Raw genomic sequence first — 13,238 nt, 5'->3', positions numbered from 1 at the left:
TTAAAGCTGGGCTATACTTCTACGGCAATAGGAAAGACAGCTCGGGAAAGCTTGCTTCTCTGAGACACTTCAAATCTGAGTTGTTCCCAGCAGGTGACTCCATGATAACACAGCAGAGGAGGCAACTCAAACCATCTGGTCTTTCATAAGTCACTTCTTGGTCGTGACCTTAGCATCCTGTGCTCCAAGGAAAAGTAGGAACTGTACTCACGCGTGACTTTCTGAGTCTGCAGAGTAGGCAACTGTCCGCTCTGGATCAAGAAATGCAAAACCATCTCCTTCCTTCCTGCATCAAGCTTTGTTTGTTTGTTTGTTTGTTTGTTTAATAACTTCATGGATGTGTAACATATATAGGATAAACTACACATATTTAAAGTGTGCATTTTGATATGTTTTAAGATATGCATACAACTATGAAACCATCATCACAATCAGGATACTGAACATACCCATCACCCTCAAAATCTCCTTGTGCCCCCTTTTAGTCACTCCCTTCTGTCCCTTCCTACCCCCGCATCCATCCCCAAGCAATTATTACTATAGTCTAGTTTGCATTTTCCAGAGTTTTATATAAATAGTATTAGATTGCGTGTACTCTTTTTGTCTAACTCCTTTCACTCAGCCTAATAATTTATTTTGATTCATGTTGTTATGTTTTAATATCTCATTCTTCTTATTAGTTCATCAAGTTTTCCCATCCAACCTCCCAAAACTTTCAATTTCACCATGAAGCATCATTTTGAGTCAAGAAAACTTTTTGAGGGCACCTGGGTGGCTCAGTGGGTTAAAGCCTCTGCCTTCAGCTCGGGTCGTGATCCCAGGGTCCTGGGATCGAGCCCCACGTCGGGCTCTCTGCTCAGCGGGGAGCCTGCTTCCCTTCCTCTCTCTGTCTGCCTCTCTGTCTACTTGTAATCTCTGTCTGTCAAATAAATAAATAAAATCTTTAAAAAAAAAAAAAAAAAGAAAACTTTTTGATCTTTAACTTGTCCATCTTAGGGTGTCTCAGTCAATTAAGCATCTGCCTTAGGCTCAAGTAATGAGCCTGGAGTCCTCGGATCAAGCCCTGCATTGGGATCCCTGCACGGGGCAGTCTTTCTCTGCCCATCCCTTGGCTTGTGCTCTCTCTCTTTCAAACAAATGAATAAAATCTTTTAAAAAAGGAAGAAAGAAAGAGAAAGAAAGGAAGAAAAGCAAAGACATTAATGAGAGAAAAAAAATCTTGTCACTCTTAAAAATGCCAGTGTCTCCCAAAAATTTGTCAGTTGACAACTTTGTTATGGGTTTAGGTCATAGCTAGATATGAATTTGATACATACATAGGAGGCAGACTCCAAGGGAAGAATATGAATATTGGGGCAGCAGGAAGCACCAGATAATAAATATTGTGTTTTTATTGCCTCTATGATGACCATACTCACCCTATCACATACGGATACTCTAATTAGACTGCCTGTTTTCAGTAACTGAATAATTATCTCTCACTCTTTGTTGGTTTCACCGTGAGCCAGGGTTGGAGCTTTCCCTTACCCATGCCCATTCTTTTTGAGTATGGAGGATGCCCACCTTCTGTTGCAGACAGGCTGAAATATGTCCTGGAGTGCTGAGACAATCCCCAGTCCCTGGGATCATCTGGGATCATCAAAGTCTCCTATAGGTAAGAGACAAATGGCAGCCTCCCCAAAGCCACAAGCTATAGTCTCAGGGTTGGCCAGCCCTGCTTCGTGCCTGAGGTCCTCAGCAGCCTCCCCACCGCGCCCAGGTCCTCACAAGGCTTCAGTCGACTCCCATTCACTCATCTCCCAGCCCTCCAGTCTCCAGTAAGGGGAGTTCCTAACTCTCGCTGCCCCTCCATAATCTCTTTTTTTTTTCCTGAAAATCTTGCTTCTGATTGAAAGGGGTGGGAAGACAGTGTGGATATAACAATCAGTTCTTGTATTTCTTTCCAAATCCATCGTAAATCCATAACATCTGGGGTATGTTTACCTCAGGTCTTTCTTCCTGATGATCATCAAGAATATGACTTGAATAACTTTAAAAAGTAAGTAAATAAGGATGGACAAAGTATTTCTTCATCTTTTGTTCCCAGTAACACAATCTTACTTTTTTGAATTAATGTGGAAGAAAGGTCATGCATAAATAATTAGGGACAGTAAAATACAAACACTAGTATTTCAAGATAATATCTTACTACATGTATTTAAATAATTTATGTGTACTTGCAATCCCTTAACATTAATGGATTCAAAGACATTTTTAAATGGATTTAGTAAAACATTTCCAGATTGAAGAAATGCCTACTATGTAACAGTAAGATTTATCCATCAAGATGTGCCTTTTGACCTCAGGAAGTCTACTTGAATTAGATTAAACTAAAAGATCATTTTGCAGCCTTTTAGAACAAAATTTGAAATTACAAAAAAAAAAAAAATCAATATCATTGTTATCCAAAACCACATACCGAATAAATGTAGCACTGTGCTATTTTAAACAAGGGCAGTCAAGTTTGGCTGAACTTGCATGAGACCTTGAGGACCACTTTAATACCATTAGTTTTCTTTAATGGGACCACTTTCGATCCCTCAACAAATCAGAGAATTTGACAGAGAATAGGAAAGAGCAATTCTGTGTAAAGAAACAGCTTCCTATGAGACTTTTACTTTTTTTTTTCAAGATTTTTATTTTTAAGTAATCTCTACACGCAGTGTGGGCCTTGAACTTACAACCCAGAGAACAAGAGTCATATGCTCTACCAACTAAGCCAGCCCAGGTCATATGCTGTGAGGCTTTTAACAAAATGTGTTTCAAGGTTTTCCAAAAGGAATGCAGCTTCCCTTGTGCCCCTGAGTAGTGAAGAGCTCCCCTCCACCTGGGAGCTCCTGTGTTTCCCTGAGACCCCACTGGCAAAGGTTTGTGTGTCCTGGAAACCTATCGAGAAAACCGTATCAGCAGATTCGGCTCAAAGGTTTAGTAGAGTAACCTATTTCATCTATAAATGTACCCTCACACACAGGTTGGAACATTTCAAAGACTACTGATTCATCAAGTGCTGTCTCTACAATAAACTCAAGCAGAAGATGACAGTAAGTGGTATCTTGCCCTTCACAGAGTAACTCTCCCTTCTTATTTCAGAAGTAGCTCCAGCTCAATGCCTCTTCTGATCAAAGTTTCTGTTATTTTCATTCAATCTACATGAACTTGCCTAATCTTTCAGAGGCTAATGGGAGGGTCAGAGTCTGTGAATCATGACTAATACTCTTCCCATATATATATATATACATGTATATATATATATGTATTTTTTTTAAAGATTTTATTTATTTATTTGACAGAGAGAGATCACAAGTAGGCAGAGAGGCAGGCAGAGAGAGAGAGAGGAGGAAGCAGGCTCCCTGCTGAGCAGAGAGCCCGATGCGGGACTTGATCCCAGGAACTCGAGATCATGACCTGAGCCGAAGGCAGCGGCTTAACCCACTGAGCCACCCAGGTGCCCCATCTTCCCATATATATTTTTATGAAATAATTAAATGCCAATATAATAACACTTGGAAGCTATGTTATTTTCAATGTATTCTTTTCTTTAAAAAAAAAAAAAAAAAGCACATAGAAGGGATCCTGGGTGGCTCAGTTGATTAAGCATCTGACTTTGGCTCAAGTCATGATCTCAGGACCCAGGGATCGGGACCCAGGGATCGAGCCCCGTGTCAGGCTCTCTGCTCAGCGGGGAGTTTTCTTGTCTCTTTCCCTCTTCCTTTGCCCGTTCCCCCACTCAGCAGGGAGTCTGCTTCTCCTGCTGACCTCTCTCCTCTTGTGCGTGCGCTCTCTCTCTCTCAAATAAATAAATAAATAAATAAAATCTTAAAAAATAAAAATTAAATTAAATTAAAAAGCACATAGATCTCCTTGAGATTTTGAAGATGCTGACACATAATATATGGCAGTTTCCATTTGTATGACATTCTGGAAAAGACAGAACTATGGGAACAAAAAACAGATCAGTAGTTGCCAAGGATTAAGTATGCAGGGAGAGGTTGACAATAAACTGGCAGCAGGATGAATTTGGGGAGATGGAGCTGTTCCATATGTCGATTGTGGTGGTAGTCACAGGGCTCTATGCATTTGTCAAGACTCATAAAACTGCACACTCCAAAAAGTAAAGTTTTCTGTATGTAAATTTAAAAAGAAAGCGCACTGAGTTTTATTAAACTGTTTTCTATAAGAGATGGAATCTGGAAAAAATAGTTGAAATTATAAGATAGTTGAAATAGGATTCATCTCTTATTCTCTCATAACTTCTGGGAAAATCATTTGTTTCTGTATTACTATTATTAAAATAATTCTTGATCATCTTCTTAAAAATAATTAATATGGTATCATGGCACATAAAGAATAGCAAAGTGACAGCCTTACTCAATGTTAATAGTAACACCTTAAACATAATTCCTAATCCCTATAAAACCATCTCTACTTTGTCCTACTAGACCCTTCTCAGCTAAAAAGTTGTTAAGTAAAAAGATATGTACATTTTTTTGCATCATGAAACACTTGGCATTTACCAGAAAGTCATACATCCATGCTGTCAGTGGAGACTAATTAATCATGTTCACATATAAGATTGTTTACTGGTAAAACTCGACCATCTTTGTAGTTCTTATTCACATCTGTGTCTCCAGAAGCTCTTCAGCCGCTCATGTGTTTAGTAGCCAAAGACCTCTTTCCCCTTGGGTAGAAACTGCAAATTTGCTAGTTAATTAGCTAATTTGCTTCCATGCTTTGTGAACAGTACTCATTTGTTCTTCCTCTTTCCTCAGATTCATGCTGCTTGATTCTCTTCCCATTTGGGTGTCTTCCACCTTCCTGAAACTCCAAACAAGAGGACTATGGTCAATCAATTTCCTAAAGATTTCTTGAGTGTGTCTGTGTGTCTGTGTGTGTCTGTGTTTAATCAAAAAAAATGAGGAATGAAGCAATCTGGAATACTTTTGTAAAGATCTCTCTGACAGAAGTAACAATACCTTTTTTTTTTAATAAAGGAAGTTTCCAGTTAGTATGGGGAGACAAGTAATGTTAACTAAGATCAACTTAAGTTGATACATCTCAACCAATTAAAAGGAGTATTTGTGAGTTCTAAACCAGATATTCCTATAGGAATATTCCTTACAGTTCTTCTGTTTAGGCAATAGAAACAAAATACTTAAAGGTCTCCCGCTATTACTCCTTCTGCTCTTGTCTCAACTCATTTAGCAGCCCATTAAAGAAATAATTTCGCAGTGAGATTTATAACGATAGAAATACATCAATAGCTTTTCATATACTTTAACCCATAGTTTTTCCTTGTTCTCTTCTCTGAAAACTACCTAAACTCTCTGTAATTATTTAGAAGTCTGTCCTTTTATGAGTAACCAACCTGTTAAAAGAGAAAACAGTTTGACTGGAAAACAATAGGATAATTTTGTTTTGGGTTAATAATTAAGAAACTGAAAGCTATCTGTGAAAACAGATGACCTAAAACATCCGAGAGACTAATTTGTGTTCTACAAATCTGTATTCTTTCCACCAACTTCAGGGCTCAGATTGTATTTCTCCCTGGCCTCAGAATGCGTCACTGTAGCCTTGACTACAAGGGAGCCATTGATTCGGAATACAAAGAGGGAGTAGGGATGTCCCTGCACAAGTGACTCCCTGCACCTGCTGTATGTCTCTCCTGGACTGAGCAAATCAGAACTTGCCAAACACTTTGCACTCCTCTAAACTCAACCTCACATAGCTCTTCATGGTGAATAATTCAAGATTCACCAACTTCAGAGTACAGGTTGTCTACAAAAGTATCATTATGTAAAGACAAACATCCTACAATGATTTCAGTGTCTGTTCTTTTAAGTTGGATGGCAGGGTGGCAGATTAGAAGATATTTAATCAAGCTTCAAGGTTCCTTGATAGCTCAATAAATTTTTGAACTGATATCATATTCTCTGGCTCTGAGGGAATATAATCCTAACTGATTTACTATCATGGATAATAAATAAAAAACTGAATATGAGTTTATACCATTAAATAATGAGAAAGATATGGAAAGACTTGGAAAATAGGAATGATGTCCCACCATACTTCTGAGTTTCTTCTATTTGTTCTGCACTGGATTTTTTCATTTTTATGGATTTCTAGGATCTGAAAGTGAAAACCATTAATATCATCTTTTATTCTGAAGGAGATAATAATAACTTTTCCAAAAATATTATAAAAAGAATTTCCAGTGTGTACAGATAGCTCAAGATCAATTTATGTTGGAGTCTAGTCACTGTCAAGTTCTTCCTCCAATTTTCAAATATCCAGAGTCAGAAGTTGAGCCTGATGTCTTCATAATGGTATTTTGTAAAGCACTATGGTTATTGTGTTTCATCATTATTAAATGCAAATTTATTTATATCTAGAATGTGAGTCAAAATTTCACTTTCTATGACTATATTACTATGATTATTTTTTTAGCCCAGCCTCTTCTGACATTTAGATCAAATATGAGCAGTCCTTCTTCATCAAGACAATTCATGCTTTTTCCCCGGCCCACACATTTTGTTTTTTGTTTGCTTTAACTGCATACACTTTATTCAACCAAGATAAATACAAGTTTTTGTTAAGTCCTTTATTTTTTCTCATTATCTTACTTTCCTTTGTTCTTTATGTGCATATGGATAAAATAAGCTCACAAGATTGTTTCCTTTCTTTTTCCCGTACTAATTCCTTCTCAGACCTCACTTTTCTTTTGAGCTGGTTTTGGTCACCTTAAGGTTTCCAGGGTCCACAAATAATACATTTCTATCTTCTGGTCTAATAACAGCCCCTTGTCCTTGAGTGATTCCCGTCCTTTCTCTGTGCCTAACTTGTGTCCTTTTGGATTGTATACCTCATGAGCAAAAAATGTCACTAATGCTTTGTTCATTACAAAATCCAACATCATCAGTAGCAAATAGGACCATAACATTCAGAATTTTAATTAACTTGCAGACTATTGCATCCATATAGCTATATCAAAACTCTCTTGGAACATATTTAACTCATTCTAATCATTGCTGAAGTAATAGGCATCAGTAAAAAGCTGATATAATGTTGATAGCCTCAGGAAAAATTCTCTGGAACAATATTCAAGGTGATCTTATGCCTCAGAACACATAATCTCTATTGTTGCTAAATCATTTCTATTCTGGACACACTGCTATTAAGCAGCCAAAACAATATACTGCATATTTTCTCATGTTTTACAGACCGTGTATTAGTGGGTAAATATGCAGGTTGATGTGTAGGTATTTCAACACAGAAATTCTTTTATAATAATTACATAATTGCTAGTGAGAATTATGTACTTCATTCTTTGTGACACTGAAAATCGAAATCTATAAACCTAATTATCACTTACAGCCTTTTCTTTATATAAAATAATAAGGCAATCATTAAAGACTCAGGAACCTTTGATTTTTCACCTTGAAGGGCATGTACAATATCACAAATGTCACTAGACAGTCATGTTCTTTAGCAAATGCTAATAGAGGGCAGGAGACTGTGGGCAAATATGTCCTTGATTTACCTCTGAAAATGAAACTATTCTCTTTTTGGTAAAAGGGTACATCTCTATCTGAAGGATAATTTGCCTTGTATATCAAGAATTTACATAAAAGAATTTACATAAAATTTATGAGATTACTCCATGGACAATCATTTTTTAAAGATTTTATTTATTCATCAGAGAAAGAGCATGCACAAGCAGAGGAAGCAGCAGGCAGACGGAGAGGGAGAAGCAGGCTCCCTGCTGTGCAAGGAACCCAACATGAGATTCAATCCCAGGACCTGAATTAAAGGCAGGCACTTAACCACCTGAGCCACCCAGCCATACCTCCACGGACAATTTTTTTCTTTATTTTCTGTATAGTAATTAAAATCCTATTGAACCAAACAAACTTTTATAAATATGTAAATACTGAAATAAACTCAGAGTGTTTATATCCTTTTTATTAATAGTAAATACATTTGAGCCATCCATTTCTATTAAGAAAACAAAAACTTTAAACTAAATAATGTTAATTATTTAACATTATTCTGTTAAATAGAATTTAATTCTGTGTAATTTTGAGTGCTTGTGTGCTAGGTGCTGGGATTATGGCCCTCAGTGAGGCAAATGTGGGGGTCTTTGCCTTCTTAGAGTTCACAGTCAATCCAGGAAACCATGTTAAATAGGTAAGCATCAGACTGCTGAATATTATACACGGGGGAAAGCAGGCAACTATAGGAACACGTGAAAACATGATTTAACTTAGATAGGAGGGGATTACCTCATGACCTAGAACATGGTCTACTGTGGCTGATAAACGTTCCCATTCAACAGTACCTCACTCCACACAAGCCAGTTCAATAGTGCAAGTGCCAGTCTAGTTATCTTCATTGGTTAGAACCTCCAGAGTTCTTGAAGTCAAGAGTTTAGTTCCGGGACACCTGGGTGGCTCACTGGGTTAAGTCTCTGCCTTCAGCTCAGGTCATGATCCCAGGGTCCTGGGATTGAGCCCCGCATCAGCTTTCTTCTCAGCAGGGAGCCTGTTTCCCTCTCTTTCTCTCTGCCTGCCTCACTGCCTACTTGTGATTTCTGTCTTTCAAATAAATAAATAAAATCTTAAAAAAAAAAATAAAAGAGTTTAGTTCATTTTGGATCACTAGGCTTTCCTTGTGAGGAATTTCTCTCCTCTCTCCCTCCCTACCCTGGCTGGTTGCCCAGGTTTCTAGCAAAATTTGTGAACTGGAAATTGGGTCTGGGAATATGAATGATTTGCATACACTCTTCCCTTTTATAGGCAAGTAAGTCCTAAAAAAAATGTCTTGCTGTTTGGGTCATTAGCTGCATTTGCATGTGACTATAAAACCTATTATTGCCCAGACATTCTTGGAAACATCCTTGGATGTAAAGACTTGAGATTTTGTCTATTTGTTTATTAAAAAACAATTAAATATTTGAAATAAGGGAAGAAGTGATAGTTCATGGAATCCAGAAACAAAAATTATATACATTAAAAGTCACACTAAATTCAAAACTATCTTGCCATCTAGGCAAGAAAATGAAGGTAGACAGGTTATAATGAAAGCTTTTTGAAAATGAGTGAGCAGTATTTCCTTATACAGAGTAGACAATCGAATCCATTTGTAGATTGACTGAATGAATCACTGCAGAGTTAAATCAGTGAGCTCAGGTTTTCACACGTAAAGTATCTTATGAAGGACCAAATGTGCCTTCTAAAAGGCTACACAAAATCTAACTCTGTTGACAAGATGGCCTTTTCCTCCAGTTTTCTCTTGACAGCCTCTTTTCAGTGGTCATTTTGGCTTTAATTTCCTCCAGCGTGGAAAGTGATAATATGACAGGATCCTTCGCAAACTTTTTTCTCAGTCTTCAGTTAAGATGACTGGCTTGAAAGGGCACAGAGCAACCCTGACTGGGCATGAAGTAGCCGCTGTCCATAGGATGACCCAGAAATCTCTCAACGAACACACTTTAAAAATGGGCAAGGAAAAAGCAGAGGACAGAGTAAGAAAGCATTGCTTGGTCTTACTCAGACCCTCACCTTCCCATGTCAGGTCCAGTTCATGTTCTGTTCAGTGAATCAGAGGGCACCATCTCCCCAAACTTGACTCTTACTCCTCTTAAGCATTGAGGCATCCTGACGAGGAGGTACATAGCTCCATGCCTTTCAATCTAAACAGATGATCATAGAAAATTTTAAAGTGTGATTTTACCTAGAAATGAGGAGTTGTCCACATATCATTAGAGTTGTAAAGAAGGAATTGTGATGGGACTGAGAGAAGGAAAATGCTACAAGGAGAGTAGATTTTCATCACATAACATGATTTTACAGATTTTGGTGTGAGTGACCACAATATTTTGTATCATGTTATTCCTCCTACAGAGGGTTATTTCTAGAAACATTTAAATGACTAATACCTTCCTCAGACTTTGGAGAAATGCAATAAAGCATTAAAGGCCTAAGCCTAAGCCTCACACATTTTCTGTAGGAGATTTTTGTTACCACGTGACCAACTGTGTTCATGCTTCCTAATGGGTATTATTACATCTTAGACTGCTTGCCAAATACTTATCTTGGTGTCATCATTATATTCCAAATAAATTGGCCTTTGTGAATCACACAAATGTGACAGCACATCAGTATATTTAAGTTCGGCATAGAGGACACAAATTCCTTTTGATAAAAATGTTCATGCAAAATCAGAATCGCATGGGCAATTGAGGTAGTTACATAGGCTATCTCTAGTTCTGGGAACAGAAATAAGGAACATATGGCTTTGAGGAGGGTTTTTTTTTTTTAATAAATATTAAAATAGCAGGTGCGATTGCTAACACTTTGAAAAATTTTAAATGCCTCTCATCTTCATCTTGGTGCCCTCATCCACTCCCCCTCACTTTTCTACCACTTCAATACGTGACTATTCTGTGTTACATGGGATCAACACTTTGTAGCAGAGAGATCAGCATGGGATTTGACCAATGTAACTTTCCATCCCACTGAATGAATTCAGTCTATCTGACAAGAAAGAACAAAATGTGGGCATTCGGAAGGTTTGGGGTTCTTTTCTGCAAACAGAGTGCAACTAGGGGCTTCATAATACATCCAGTTAATCAAAAAAAATTTAATCCCAAGGGGAAGGCTTTGAGGTTTCCATCCTCTTTCTCCTTGGGGGCCCAAGATTTTCCTTCTTATGCACATGATCTACTCCTTCAGAATTCCAGTTTCACAATCCTAGGATTATTAACTAAGGAGTAAATGGGTCTGTCAGTCAGCTTTTTTTTTTTTTTAGATTTTATTTATTTATTTGAAAGACAGAGATCACAAGTAGGCAGAGAGGCAGGCAGAGAGAGAGGAGGCGAAGCAGGCTCCCTGCTGAGCACAGAGCCCAGTGTGGGGCTCAATCCCAGGACCCTCCCCAGCCGAGGGCAGAGGCTTAACCCACTGAGCCACCCAGGCACCTCTGTTGGTCAGCTTTTAAAAAGATGTCCTATTCCTCCCTTTCTCTAGGATATTGAATGCTGCCTTGCCTTATGGCTTCATAACTTGTACCTATCTTCCCAAAATAGAAGCAGACAGCTCCAAGGTAATTTGCTGTCTTTGATGCACCTCAATATTCAGAAGAGAACAACAACAATGAAATATTATATATAAATTTGAAATGAATTTACCAGCTTCTTTGGCATTTTATACATTAACATGTTCTTAAAATATCCAGAACAAAGGAAGAAGTGGATTTTCATAAGTCCCAGAAGCAGTCACGTAAATAAGAAAAGTAATATTATTTTCAAAGCATCCTGTCCAATCAGTAAACTAAATTCAGAGCGACTTCATAAAAGCCTTTGACATGGGGTAATACCACATTTCCTGGAGCATAGCAGTCATGCCAGAAATATTTGTTGATTAAGAGATGAAGGTAGGGGTGCCTGGGTGGCTAAGTCAGTTAAGGAACCAACTCCTGATTTCTGCTCTGGTCATGATCTCAGAGTGGTGAGATAGAACCCCATGTCAGGCTCAGTACTCAGTGCAGAGTCTGCTTTTTCCTCTTGCTCTGCTCCTCCCTCCACACACACACACTCTCTCTCCTTCTCTCTCTCCCTCTCAAATCAATAAATAAAATCCTTTTAAAAAAAAATAGAGGTGAATGTAGAAATTTACGTCCATAGACTCAAGAGCTCCATCAGCGGGCCAGAATCTCACCACAGACAAGGGCCTTCTCTGGAGGGTGAGTTTGCCTCTAACATCTACTCGTGTTCCATCTACGCAGGTCCAGTCCTGAGAAGAGTAACTTTCATTTTCTCTCAGCATCCCTCACTGCAAGAATCATTTTAACTTCTGGTCCTCCCAGGGTGGACAACATAAAATCCAAAAAATTCCCAGTAACCTGCCTTTGAGCTCTGAAGACAGCACTAGCTTGGATTAGAGCCCACAGCAGCCACGACGGTGGATCCCCTGGGCATGAGACAGCAACTTCTCCAGGTAAGATACCTGGCTCCCCCCACAACTGACCCACTTTAAAAAGAAGGCAGGTAGGACCAGGGAGAGGATAGAAAGAAGCCGAGAGCAGAGGAAGAAAGGACGCTTGGATCTGCTCTGCCACTATCATTCCCATCTCATTTGTTGCTGGGGTCACATGTTCTGCATCTCCTTCGTTCAGAGAATCTGGCAGTGTCACGTCCCAAGATTTAGTTCTTATTCCCCTAAAACAAATAAGTACAGAGCCCTTCAGTCTGGGCAGATGACCACAGAAAATGTTAATGTGTAATTTTGCCCAGAAATGAGGAGTTGATCACCTGTTATTAGAAAGTTGTACAGATGATTCCCCAACATGGATCTGTCATAGAGTGGAGAAAGCAAGACGCTACCACAAAGAACAAGCATTGGTCGTATGAAATGATTTCCCTAATGCTTCTATGACTAACACAGCATTGTGGCATCTTAGTCTTTTAAAGAGAGTTATTTTTTAAAGGGAGTTATGTTGAAAGAAGTTTAAATATCTGAATCATACTCTCTTCAGCGATCTCCTCGGAGAAGAAATGCCCATGCCAGGCTGATCTCAATCACAGTCTTCACTAAGAGACCTTTGTTACTGTGTGACCATCAGGGTACGTGACTCACAGTGAGAGCTGTACCTGCAATGCCTTCCGAATAATAGATATCTTTGTGTTCTCATTATATCCAAAGAAATTACCTTCACAAACCGCTCAGTTTGACAATATGTTGGCACATTTAAATTAGGAGTAAAAGATACTGAGTTTCCCTTTGATAAATATTTACCCAAAATCAGGGTTGGAAGGTACAAGCACATGATGTAACTATTCAGAATATCCCCAGATCTGGAGACAGGAATAATTAACATATGGCTATGAGCATAGGTTTTCTTGATAAAAGTATAATATCAAATGCGCTTGTTAAGTGGTTGACAAGTTTTCAAATACCTCACCTACTTTCATTTCCTCAGCACCCTCATTCCTACATCCCTACTTTACTACCAATTAATCTCTTGCAATTCTACGTTTCATGGAAGTCTGCGTATGGTTTAGCTATTGAAACATGGAGAAAAGAGAAAGGGTCTTCCACTTTTCCACCTATTATCAGGATCCCTGTGATGTTACGGTAATGTGTTGGGCATCATTTTGTGTTAGAGTTGGAAAAGTCATGCTAGCCAGCCAATAATTTTGCATG

The sequence above is a fragment of the Neovison vison genome, chromosome 4 (genome assembly GCF_020171115.1).
Source record: "Neovison vison isolate M4711 chromosome 4, ASM_NN_V1, whole genome shotgun sequence".
NCBI lineage: Eukaryota > Metazoa > Chordata > Mammalia > Carnivora > Mustelidae > Neogale > Neogale vison.
The sequence above is the reverse complement of the archived record's forward strand: the minus strand, read 5'-3'. Positions refer to the sequence as shown.